Below are 12754 nucleotides of genomic sequence, written 5' to 3'. Positions count from 1 at the left end.
CTGGAGACCTCGTGTTGTTGACTCATCCCCAGGCTTGTGGAATGGATCCTCTATTGTTGTCTGGCAGAGGGGAACTCCGGCATAAACCATTTTAGCTGGAGACAAGGTGTCTGGGCTAACTAATCAGTCTCTGTGTTTGCTGTGAACTTCATGTTTACATTTACATGATGAGCTGAAGACTCTGGGGCCCTGCTGGATCGATGTAGATTATCCTTTGCAGCTGACATCGTCTCTGGGTGCCCTCAAGTTGAACTCTGTATTTCACAGTCTCTTTATTAGCCCTTGCATCAAGCTTTATTTTATATATCTTAGTCCAATAATAGTCCCATAAAAGCACCTCTCCTAACACATTGGTGGGTGATAGTGGGCTTAAACCCATGAGATCATATAGAATAATGCATAATTTTTAGCTGATTATACCTTGCTTTTCTCCCCAATGGTGACATAAAGCAACTTATAAAGAACTCCCTTCCTCCAGGGGTCATTTCCTGCAGGAGCGCACAGGAGCGGAGCTCTGGCAGTAAAGAGCCCAGGGGGCGGGCACATGCAACAAGCCCCACCCCCTGCTCCCAGCAGCCCTCAGTCAGAGCAAGAAGCAGCCATGTAAGTTGCAGAGCCAAAACAGTCCAAAACAGTCCAGTGGCACCTTTAAGACTAAGTTTTATTCAGGTACAAGCTCTCCCTCCTCTGTGAGGGCAGATCTGCACGTTCCCCCTCCCCCCAATAGCTAGCAATCCAAAACAGTCCAGTGGAGCCTGAGCGGTGAGTGTTGCCTTCTGACACACTTCCGGTGGTGTCAGGGGGTGTGGCATATGCAAATAAGTTATGCTGATGAGTTATGCTAATGAGCTCCTGCACCTCTTTTACTATGAAATGACCCCTGCCTTCCTCCATTTAATCCTCAACAACAACCGTGTGAGGTAGGCTGGGATGAGAGTATGTGACAGGCCCAAGGTACCCCAGCAAGCTTCCCTAGCAGAAAAGGTATTCAAACCTTGATCTCTTGGGTCCTAGTTTGATACACTACCCCCTATACTACACTGACTCTCAAGGGGGCGTGGGACTTTGGATTCTTGAAAGAACTTAAAATAGACAGGCACGCATACCATTTATCAGTTAATTGAAATTCCCCACTGAGCTCAACTAGAAGAAAAGCTAACCGTATGATTTTTTAAAAGGAGAAAATAAAAGACTGTGTTATGAGAGAGTGATAGAACTTGAACATTAGAAGAGTGATGTGAAGGGAGGGAGGAACCTGCTATTATGCATCCAAAAATAGAGAGGGGGGAATTAGGCCAGAATTAGAAACCAGCCTGTGCTAGACACGTTGAGTACAGCTTTATTCTCATAACCAAATACAGTTTCTGAAGAAGGATTTTTGAGGTGACATAGACATTTCCAAAATATGAAGAGTAGGTACCAAATAATGACACATAATGTGCTGAAACTAGAATCATTTTCAGCCTAATAGCTGCTCTGTGAATATATAACCAGAGAAGTCTAATGACTTTGTATGCCTGCTTGTTATTAAAAAGACTGCATAAGTATTTTGGAGCACTTTGAGGTTTGTGTCCCTTCTTCAACTAGTCCCCTTTTCAGATTTTGATAAATTAATCTAAACCTATCTTATTCTGGAGCTTTATCCTACCATTATTCTACACACATAGCTCCTTTACAGCCCCAAATTATTTTTTCATTGTTTTGGATCTGTTCCAAAGCAATAATCTCAGAAAATATCTTTGGTTCATTGCCAGACATCACTGTGAAATTGCATACACTAAGCTAATGCTTGTATACAGTCTGTAAACATATAAACTAATTCTCATAACTGCATGATTCCCCACTTCTCTACATGAAGCCTACTGGGTGATTTTTGGCCAGTCCAAGCCCAGGCTAGCCCGATCTCATCAGATCTCAGAAGCTAAGCAGAGTCGGCCCTGGCTAGTATTTGGATGGGCAACCTCCAAGGAATACCAGGGGTGTGATGCAAAGGCAGGCAAAGGCAAACCACCTCTGAAACATCTCTTGCCTTAAAAACGAGTCAACCTCGCCACTTAGTGGTGCATAACGCTAAAAGAGCTAGAACTTCTGATTGCCATACAATCTTAGGATCTCCTGGCTATGCTACGCACACTGCCATACAATAATTATAATTATTATTAGTCATAGTTCTCTCAGAGCTCTCTCAGCCCCACCTTACTCGCAACTTGTCTGTTGTGGGGAGAGGAAGGGAAGGAGATTGTAAGCCACTTTGAGACTCCTTAGGGTAGAGAACAGCAAGGTATAAAAAAACCAACTCTTCTTCTGATTTGCAGAATAATTGCAAGTCACTTGAATGCTGTGACTTGCTGTGAAATCAGGGTTTTTTAAGACGTGGCAACTTATTTAAAACACAAAATTGTTTTTAATAAGTAAAGTTATGATTGTAGCAGAATATTCTTTCAAAAATCCACTTTAAGCAGGAATGCTATAGGGAAGCTTCAACACAGTGATTTTTCTTTTTCTTTCCAAAATGTTTATTGGCCCAGTGTCTTTATAATATATCAGGCGATAGAAACATATTGCTTAATTAAACATAAATTGTAAACATTAGGATTCTAATCCCTGAACCCAAGACAGAATTTCTCACAAACTAACCCGATTCACTTGTTGACAAGCACAAAAACAATGTGTTGCCAGAATGCAACTAGGTAGCTATTTCAGTGTTTTGAAGCAGACCTGAAATGAAACATATCTTTACATGGATGCTATTGAGAATTATATTTAAATATTATGTACTTCAGAAATGTACTTCACAGGCATCAGCTTTGTGTTGCTGACTCCTGAAATTCCAATAAAAATCCAAGGTGCTTTTTGCCTATCGTGAACCTTAGTAGGTCCATAGTTTAGTAGGTCATCTATAGTTTACAGCTGTATTTGACTGTCATTTGGAAAACTGAATTGCATGCTAATTTGGTTGGAATAATGAATTATGAACCATTTGCACTGCCATCCTAAACAGAGTTGTATGTGTGTGTGTGTGCCATCAAGTCACAGTTGACTTATTGCAACCCTGTAGGGTTTTCAAGGCAAGTGATGTTCAGAGGTGGTTTGCCTTGGCCTGCCTCTGTGTCATGACCCTGGGCTTCCTTAGTGGTCTCCCATCCAAATGACCCTGCTTAGCTTCTGAGATCTGGAAAGATTGGGCTAGCCGGGGCTATCCAGGTCAAGCAGAGTTATACCCTTCTAAATCTATTGAAGTCAATGGTATTAGAAGAAAGTAACTCATATCAGACTGCACTGTAAGATTAGTGTAGCAAGATATAAATACGGAACGGCAAGTAGGATATCATGAAGTGGCTTCTTTTTTTCTTTTCTTTTTTGCATCTTGGTTCAGATATGTACAGCTGTCATATTTCTGGCTCAATCTTAGGGGGCTCGTACCAGGTACATCTGTGATCATGTGGAGGAAGTAACGAGTGGATCAGAAGCGCTCAGATACATGTAACTGTAATAATTCCCCAATTATGTCAACAATTTTGAGCTGTCACAGGGTTAGCTGCAGTGGTGTGTGCCAGTGTATGTGAATATTGTCAGTTCACAAATATTTCCTATACGTAATGATGGCAGTATGTTATATCATGCGCACTTGAGAATCCACCAGCTCAGCTCATGCTCTGCTTGTCAGTAAACAAGGAGCTGACCATTCAGTGAGCTCTTTAGATTTGTTTGAATGCATTTGCATGTTCCTTTTTCACATGGTTATTCTGCTTTCTCATATGAATACAGTACCTTCCTGTAGCTGTGACTTCCCCATTCCCATTTCAAAAGCTACACAGTTTTAAATAATCCATTTGAAGAAGGTGTCTCCGTGTGCCTTCTTTCTCTGCTTCTTATGATCATGAATCCAATTTTCCATTTGTTTACTGACATAAGCAGAAGTGTACTTCGGTAATATTTTTATTAGTGCTACTGTACCATGATTCTGAGAATACTGCATATTGGTAGTGGAATGGTATACTCACACCAAGTCAATATCTATATATCTAATACCAAACATGCCCCCTGCATGCGGATACTTATTTCTGCACATCGGGGGCACCTGAGGGGGGGGAGGGAGATGTTTGTGCACACTTGGGGCAGTCCCCAGGTGTGCACAAAAATCTAAAAACCCGGAAAAATATCGGGGGGATACTTAAATCCCCCCCAAAAGTGACAGAGCATCCCCTGCGCATGCGCAGGGAACGCTCTGCGAACTCCATCACCGCCGCTTCGGAGGGGGAGGGAAGAGAGCAGCGAGGCCCGCGTGGAGAGAGGCAAGAGGGGGAGATCGAGCGGGGGGGTGGAGGGGGGGTGGAGGAGATGGGGGGAACTGGCGGGATGGGAAGGAACTTACCTCCTCCTCCTGCTTCCTCCTCTGCCTCATAAGTGTGGAGGTCCCTCCCCCCCATGAGTATCACGGGTCCCGCCCCTTGTTTGTTTCTAATGGTGACTCCAGCAAGAAGTTTGAAGGTTGGTAACTGGAGCTGCAGCAACCTGGTCTTGTGGACCTTTCAGGTACAAAGCTATTTAGCACAAACTCTGACAACACCTCTTAAGGTGATCTGATCAAGAGCATATTTCTTGCTTACTTGTGGGAGCAGAGCTGCATAAGTTGGCCTGGCTACTGTGATTGTGTCCATGTTTGCAGCTTGCCTGCTGTGTGTGCAAGCACCAAATCAAGTCAAAGCCAGCTGTGAAAGAATAATGAGTAAGGAAAGAGCTGGAAAACAATACGGCATCCTGAATTCTTCTTCCATTTGTTTTTAGTTGACTGGTTGACTGTTGAATCTTACTGCTTTTGAGTTTTTAGGCTTATTATCTAAATAAAGAAATCCCTATTAAAATAACTACCACTATGAGTACCTGTATTCTAGGATGAAAACGTAAGATCCCAAGAGGCACAAGAACATACCATAAGAAACACATTTTTTTTCCTGGCATGAGCATCGTTGGGTGCCACAACAAACACATGAAGCTTCCCTATACTGCTTCAGACCCTTGGTCCATCAAAGTCAGCACTGTCTACTCAGACTGGCAGAGGCTCTCCAGGGTCTCAGGCAGAGGCCTTTCACATCACCTGCCACCTGATCATTTTAACTGGAGGTGCCAGGGACTGAACATGATACCTTCTGCATACCAAGCAGATGCTCTACCATTGAGCCATGGCCTCTCCCTACAATAGCCGAGCGAGGCCCAGAACCAAGGACTGGCATTATTAAATATCACATTAGCTAGCAGAAGAGACAAGGTCTGTGCACCCTCACAGTAGTTATAAATTTCTACACAATTCTATATTCTCAATTAGTGAAATGAAAGAATAGATCCTCTCTCCCATTTCTATTGGTAATGAATCCATTACAATGAGGAGTCTACAAGAAGCAGGCTCTGTTCTTGCTTTGACCTCGAGTTCAGTAGGAGATGTCATGCTTTGAATGTAAAAAGTCTATATATTTGGCCCTGCTATTTCCAGGGAACAGATCTCAGGCATTCATGATGGGCAAGACCTGAGACACTGGAGAGTCTGTACCACTTGAAACTGACCATAGTTGTGTAAATTGACAAATTATTTGGCTCAGTACAAGGCAGCATTGTATGGCACTGATTTAATAATGCACAAGACAGCAGGGCCATATTTGTTTACTCTTATAACATGCTGTTATAATGAACTTCTTCACCCAAAGAGTGATTAACACATGGAATTCACTGCCACAGGAAGTGGTGGTGGCTACAAGCATGGACGGCTTCAAAAGGGAATTAGATAAGCATATGGAGCAGAGTGGTCCATCAGTGGCTATTAGCCACAAGGTATAGATAGGGGCTCTGGGGCAAGTGATGCTCTGTCTTCTTGGTGCTTGGGGCTGGGGTCAACAGTGGGAGGGCTTCTAATGTCCTGGCCCCACTGGTGGACCTCCTGATGGCACTGGTATTTCTGGCCACTGTGGGACACAGAGTGTTGGACTGGATGGGCCTTTGGCCTGATCCAACATTGGCGTCTCTTATGTTCTTATGTTCTTATGTAACTCCTTAATACACTAACCACTAGGGTTGCCTGAGGCTGGAAACCAAGGGCAAACGTACTGGTATGGGAGAGGGGCTCTCTGATGATATCATGATATTGCCAGAAACATGGTGATGTCACTTTTGGTATGACCCGAAAGTGACATCAATGCATAGAAGCGATGCTGTAGCATTCACTCCACATTCTATGATTTATCCATAGAATCTGGGATGAATGCTACGCATCACTCCTACATGATGATGTCACTTCTGGGTCATATGGGAAGTGATGTTGCAATGGCAATCCCTCCCTTCCCCCCCCCACTGGCCCACCAAGTGGAAGCGGAGGGTTACGGCTGCCAGTGGGAGGTCTCCCACTAATAATAAGAGGCCTGGTACCCCTACTAATGTCAAGATCTCATGACTTGTCTTGTTTTAATGGTTTGTTGTTTCTATATCGATAACTTACTGTTTTAACTGTAAACCACTTCAAACAGGACTCTGCTGAGGCTCATAAAAATAAATATAAATAAAATAAAATAAATCCACTGTAGCTTTCCATTGGATTTCTGCCTGCAGAACAAAACTTTTTAATGTACCCCAACGTACCCCCTGAAATGCTGGGGAACCCTCAACAGCAGCATTTCAAAGAAATTTTGGACTTCAAAGGGAGAGAGTAGGTGAGAAAGTCATATTCTGCAAGCAGAAATCCCATGGATAAGCTCCGGTGTACCCAAGTCAATGTATGGTTAATCAGAGGTGTATCCCACTGAATTCAGTGAAGCTTACTCCTAAGTAAATGTTCATGCGATTACTGTCTAAACAGCTTCTTTTTTCGTGTTCTGTATGATACAAATGTTTTTCAACCTCCTACCCAGAAATAGGCACAGAATGTACTGGATTTTTGTCACAAAATAGATTTTTAAATTAGAGTAACAGATTTTCTATTTTTTCCCAATAGACCGGAAGGAATGAACAGATATAAAACAATCTTACTGTGTTTTTTAATTTTAGCTCTTTTAGTTCATGCTGGATACTTCAAAAGAGAATGTCAAAATAAAAGACTTCTCCTGCTTCCTTTGGAATCAATAACAGATAAAGGTTTTCCAGGCCAGCCTCTCTTCCCCACCCGGATTTGAAATAGGATTTTTATCTGAACAACAACAAAAAAAAACATTCTATTTTGTTATGTGGGTGAAATTGTTTATTTTTGAAAGGGATTATAGAACTGTGACAAAACAAAGCCATGATCTTGGAAATAATTATTTTTGAATAATCCCATTGACTTCTAAGGGCCTACTGCAGAGCAAGAGAATTGAAGATTACAGGCTAAACAAAAGAACTCTCAGAAACACTAGAATTTCATTTTCAGTTCTAAATGAAATTAAGACAGACCCCCCCCCCCCCAAACTGAACATAATATTTTACAAGACTGGGTATGTGTCAGGCAATGCCCAGTACAAATATATGTGGGGAAATGTATACCTCCTTATCATGAGAACTCTGTGCTGAAAAGAAAATGTTCTATATTTTCTAAATAATTTAAATGATGTTAGAAGCCACTCTTGTATTATTGGATCACAGCTTGCTACTAAGACTCTGTGTATCTGAGTGTAGCTTCAGACCAGTAGCTGTGAGAAATTCTGAGCAGATAGAGTTCACAGCAGAAAACAATGTGTGACTAATGGCAATGCTAAGGTCAGTGATGTTTTGGATTGGTGTGAAATGATATTTTTGTCCAGGTCTTATGAGGAATATTTGTGGAATATTTCCTTTTAATATATTGGATAACCTAACCTCTGTCTGCTCCCAGTAAATAGTATCTCATCTCAGTGGCTGGGTGGCACAGCCTGGCAGCAGGGGACCTCTGCCTCCACCAGAGGTGATGGTCTGGCAACCCTAGTATATCATGAGATGAGAAGGTGAAATATTACTGACTGGGGTTGAATTCCAGGGTCAACTAAATAATGAATTTTGCAAAATGTGGATTGAATGCTCTCTGTGAATGAACAGTGTGTTTGTCCCCAATGGCATAACATTTATTTGTGCCCAGTACATTGTGCATCTTTGATTTTAGTTGGATTCCTTGAACATATTAATGGAAAAGTAGGATATCACTCTGATAAATAAATGAATAAAATTCCACAAGACTCTGTTTTCCTTCTGATGTAGTTGTGCAGTCATATTTCCTTCCAATGTAGCTGCCCAGTCATACCGTAACTCATGAATCCTAAATGACATTCCGATACACTCTCTTGTCCAGCCCAACCACTTTTTTTCTTGCAAATATTTGGGATATCAAAAAGCACCAATCACAGTGCTGCATCCTCAGGTCAAGGGTCTACCCTGTTGCCTCTGTGAGAGCCTTTTCTGAAAGAACAGCCTCACACAACCTACTCTGCTATTTTAGGAATGAAAATAGCTTTACTTCACCTCAGCTTTACAGTGTTTTATAATGGATTTTGACATAACAGTTCATATAGTATGCCATATCCTTATATAAAGATTGTCAGAAGAGTAAGCAAGATTTGTTTGTCATGCAAAATCTCTTCCAAAATAGCAGCAGAAATGTTTATTAAAAAATATTCTCCAAAGGAAGGAACTAAAATTACTAGTATTTTTAAAAAGAGTATTGCACAAACTAGACAGTTAAAAGCACGGATATAATGGAATATTTCTGACCCAAATGAAGAAAGCATGTATTCAGCCAGATGCTTCTGAACAGGAACACATTTAGATATGGAAGTGCCTTGAGGCTTAAAATTTAGAATTTGGTTTCACTGGCAGCTGTAACATTTATTAATCCTCAATGTTGTATAACTGCCTGAGGAAGGCTAATCAGGGGATTCTTCCAAGATGATTCGTCCCTGCCTTTGCAGTCCTCTGACTTTGTGTTGTTGTTGTTGTCGTTTTTAAAAAAACCTCAACACGCTGGGCTTAATTAAAAGTTTTCAGGAAATTAAAAGGCAAAACTGTTTAAAAGGTTTCCCACAGCAATAAAACCTTAATCTCAGGGTTGTGGTGGGTTTTTCTCTTTCCTTCATTTTCAACTGAGATACAATCTGCACAATCTGACAGCCCATTTTCACAGCACCCTTTGGAATAAAGACAATATTACGTACATCTTGAAAGGAAATAAATGACCTAAATTATCATGACAGTGGCAGGATGCCTTTCCTGCCATTATTCCATTCTAATTCCATTTTAAAGGAAAAGATAGCAGAGGAAGAAAGGATTGTCATCAGATAGTTTGTGACATTTAGGAGACCTTGCTGATGGCTGTCTTGTGTGAGTAATGCTCTCTAGTGCAATCTTATGCTCTAATATACATTTCTCTGTATTTGGGTCCACATTATGAAGAAAATAACCACCTAAGAATGGATTCATATTATACAGAAGTAGTTCCAGAAGAGCTACTGCAAGTAACAGTACAATCATAAACCGAGTTGCACAAGTCGAGGTCCACAAGGGTGAACTTTTGACAACAGTGGGTTTTTTAAAACTCTCAGACCTGTGAACCACTAATTATAAGAAAAAAATGCTAATTTTTATTCCCTGTTTGTTTGGAGAAATCCAAAGTAATGAAATGTATTTGGATTTTCATAATAGAAAATGAATGAAATATCCTATATCTTCTCCTGTGCTTTCTACTACTTCTGGAAAGAAGCCACAATCGTTTTTCTCACGCTTGCTCCCTTCTATACTATCCTTCCAATTGTATCTATCAATTATAAATGTACTTATTATCCAATAACCCAAGCGTATGTACATACAAGACCTTAATTAATTCAGTTTGTTCAGGCTGCAGTGGGAACAGGTGGAAACCACCACCTCTACCTCCACACATTCTTGCACAAACTCTTGCATGAATGAAGAAAGTGTTTATATCAAAAGGAGGAATACTTGCCAGTTCTCCCTTCTCATGGCAGCCTCATACCTCACATCCAATGATATCCCCCAGGATCAAAAAACCAACACAGACTTCTGAAGAAAGAGAAGGGAAATCATCAAAGATCCCTTCTGTGCACATTGTTCAATTCACAGTAAGTTTTGATACAACACAAAGAATCTGGGTAGAGAGAATTACTGTAGTGTGCCATTTGGGATTTTTAAAAAAGTGTTATGTACAGTTGGAAATAACATTTGCAATAAGAAGTCCTTTGATGAATGAAATGGTTATGCCTTGAAGAGAAATAAAAGATGGATGTCTTGATCCCCATATTCAACACCGAGGGATATTCATGCTGCAGCCCTATCATTCTAAATGGAAATATACAGAAGGGGGTGGGAAACATGAGATTTACCACAAGGCTGAATGCTACTGAGAATTGCAGTTTTCCATGCCATTACAGCCACTGAGTAATACATTTTTAAGCAGCTACCCTGCGGATAGTGGTTATCTGTTCCACCTTCAATAAATGTACAACTAGAAATGGCCCCATGACATTTGTTTTTGAGTGAATTTGCATCTTCGCACACATACCTCACTGTTAAGACACCTGTCAACACTGAAGTAGCTAATAAATGTTTTAAAATATTTACAGTACGACACTCTCAGCCAGAAAACACAAACATCTGTTTTGTATTCATTATTTATTACCTGCCCTTTAAACGTATCATCTAGTACCAGTTCCTTGGGTAGGCCTATTTAAGAATAACTTCTAATATAGCAACTGTTAGAGATCAGAAGAAAAATATTCTGCATTCAAAATATCACATATCTGTGCCTTCTCTATTCTCTCCTGATCTGTTCCACCTAGTGATGGACAAAATTTCCAGGACATAGTTTGGAATTGGCCAGGTTAACCAAATAATTTCCCTCATGCAATAGCAAAGTAGTTCAATAACTCTACCACCACCACCCTGAAAAAACCCCAACAACCCCTAAATGGAGAGTAACAGGAGAGTAACTCATTTTTCTCCACATCCAGTTCCAAAATCAGAAGGCCTGATTAGTAGTGCAATGGGTTTTCTAAATGTTCCCAAACCCTGCCACCTATGCCTTCCCATTTCATGTAGGTACAGCAACAACAGCTGTCTTCTGTCTGTGTGCCTGACTCTTGAAATGGTAGAGCCTGAAATGAAAGGGAGACTGGCAGTTGTCATTTTTGCAGGTTGGTTGAGCCCACAGATCTATTCCTATGGATGCAACCTACAGACTTCCAATAACTGGCTATTCCTGATATGGCCTAGAGATACTGATTCTCCATAGAAAGCCAGATGGCAGACATTTTAAAACAGTGACAATCACAGTTATTGGTTGCTCATTTCTATACCCATTCTATGCTCATTTCTTTCCTATTACCTTAAAAGTCCACTTGCTCAATGTAAACGTGCTTTTTTCTCATGTTCACAAAACTTCATAAACATCCCAGCACTCTCTCATATCTTCCCTATTTTTCCTCCCATTCCTAATAAAACTGGTTTTTCCTGCAGTTTTTTTTGGGAAAGTGAAATGTATTCACAACAAAGCCTCTACTCTGTTTTTCACATTGGTGACTTCCAGCACAATCCACCAGCCTGTCAAAACCCGCCCAGAAAGGGCAGGCTGGTGTGGGTGTTTTTTAAAAAAATTGCATCTCAATGGCAAAACGTTTCAGCGATGCAGCTTCCTCTGCTCTGCCTTATGAGTGCACACGTCTGTCTCTCTCAGTCTGGTCTGGTCTGGTCTCCACTCTCTGCCTCTCTCTCCAGCCTGAGCCAGGATCATGTCCCCCCTTCAGTACCAAAGCCAATGGTGCAAATAAATGGTCTTTTGTGCGTCAGCAGCTGTGCTTTATACAAGAGTAACAGGACTACTCTCATGTAAAGAAGTGGATGAGGCTGTCGAAATGCTGAAATGCTTCAATGCATGTGCAAAAAAAGCAAAAAGACCCACACACAACCCGGAACAAAGGGAAGTCTGAACTGATCCCACTGAAAACTCAATCATCAGAAGCAGCACGGCACATGCAAAAATGCAAAAGGAGGCTGCAGTCTGAAAAAAACACAATGCCTCTTTTAAGAACAGGTCCATGAACACCAGACATCCCATAGAGATTACAGAGTTGGGAATATGGTTAGCCACAAGGAGAAAATATATTGCTACAGAAGTTCCTCCCCCCCCCTTAAATTAATACTGTTGTTGTATAAGTCCAAAGAAAATATTTTTAGGCTTTTTCACTCCATGTAGAAGCATATATTCCCTGTCAGCTTTAAGGCTTAATCCTTGATCAGTGATGCACACAGTCAAAAATAAGAGGATCTCTTATAAGGTTAACTTTTACACCACACTTTTTCTCCCAGAATAGGGATCTAGGCCGAGCGCCGAAGAATAGATTCTTTTGAACTATGGTGCTGGAGAAGACTCTTGAGAGTCCCTTGGACTGCAAGAAGATCTAATCAGTCAATCCTAAAAGAAATCAACCCTGACTGTTCCCTGGAAGGCCAGATAATGAAACTGAAGCTCAAATACTTTGGCCACCAAATGAGAAGGGAGCACTCACTGGAGAAGACCCTGATGCTGGGAAAGATTGAAGGTCAAAGAAGACGGGGACGGCAAAGGATGAGATGGTTAGACAGTGTCATAGATGCAACGAACATGAAGTTGAGCACACTTCAGAGGACGGCGGAAGACTGGAAGGCCTGGCGTGATCTGGTCCATGGGGTCGCGAAGAGTCGGACTCCACTGTGCGACTGAACAACAACAAAGCCTCTCTATACAGTTTCTGAAAATATACCCTCAATACATTTTAGT

Source organism: Gekko japonicus, unplaced genomic scaffold (genome assembly GCF_001447785.1).
Source record: "Gekko japonicus isolate JY-2015 unplaced genomic scaffold, Gekko_japonicus_V1.1 scaffold334, whole genome shotgun sequence".
Classification (NCBI taxonomy): Eukaryota; Metazoa; Chordata; class Lepidosauria; order Squamata; family Gekkonidae; genus Gekko; species Gekko japonicus.
The sequence above is the reverse complement of the archived record's forward strand: the minus strand, read 5'-3'. Positions refer to the sequence as shown.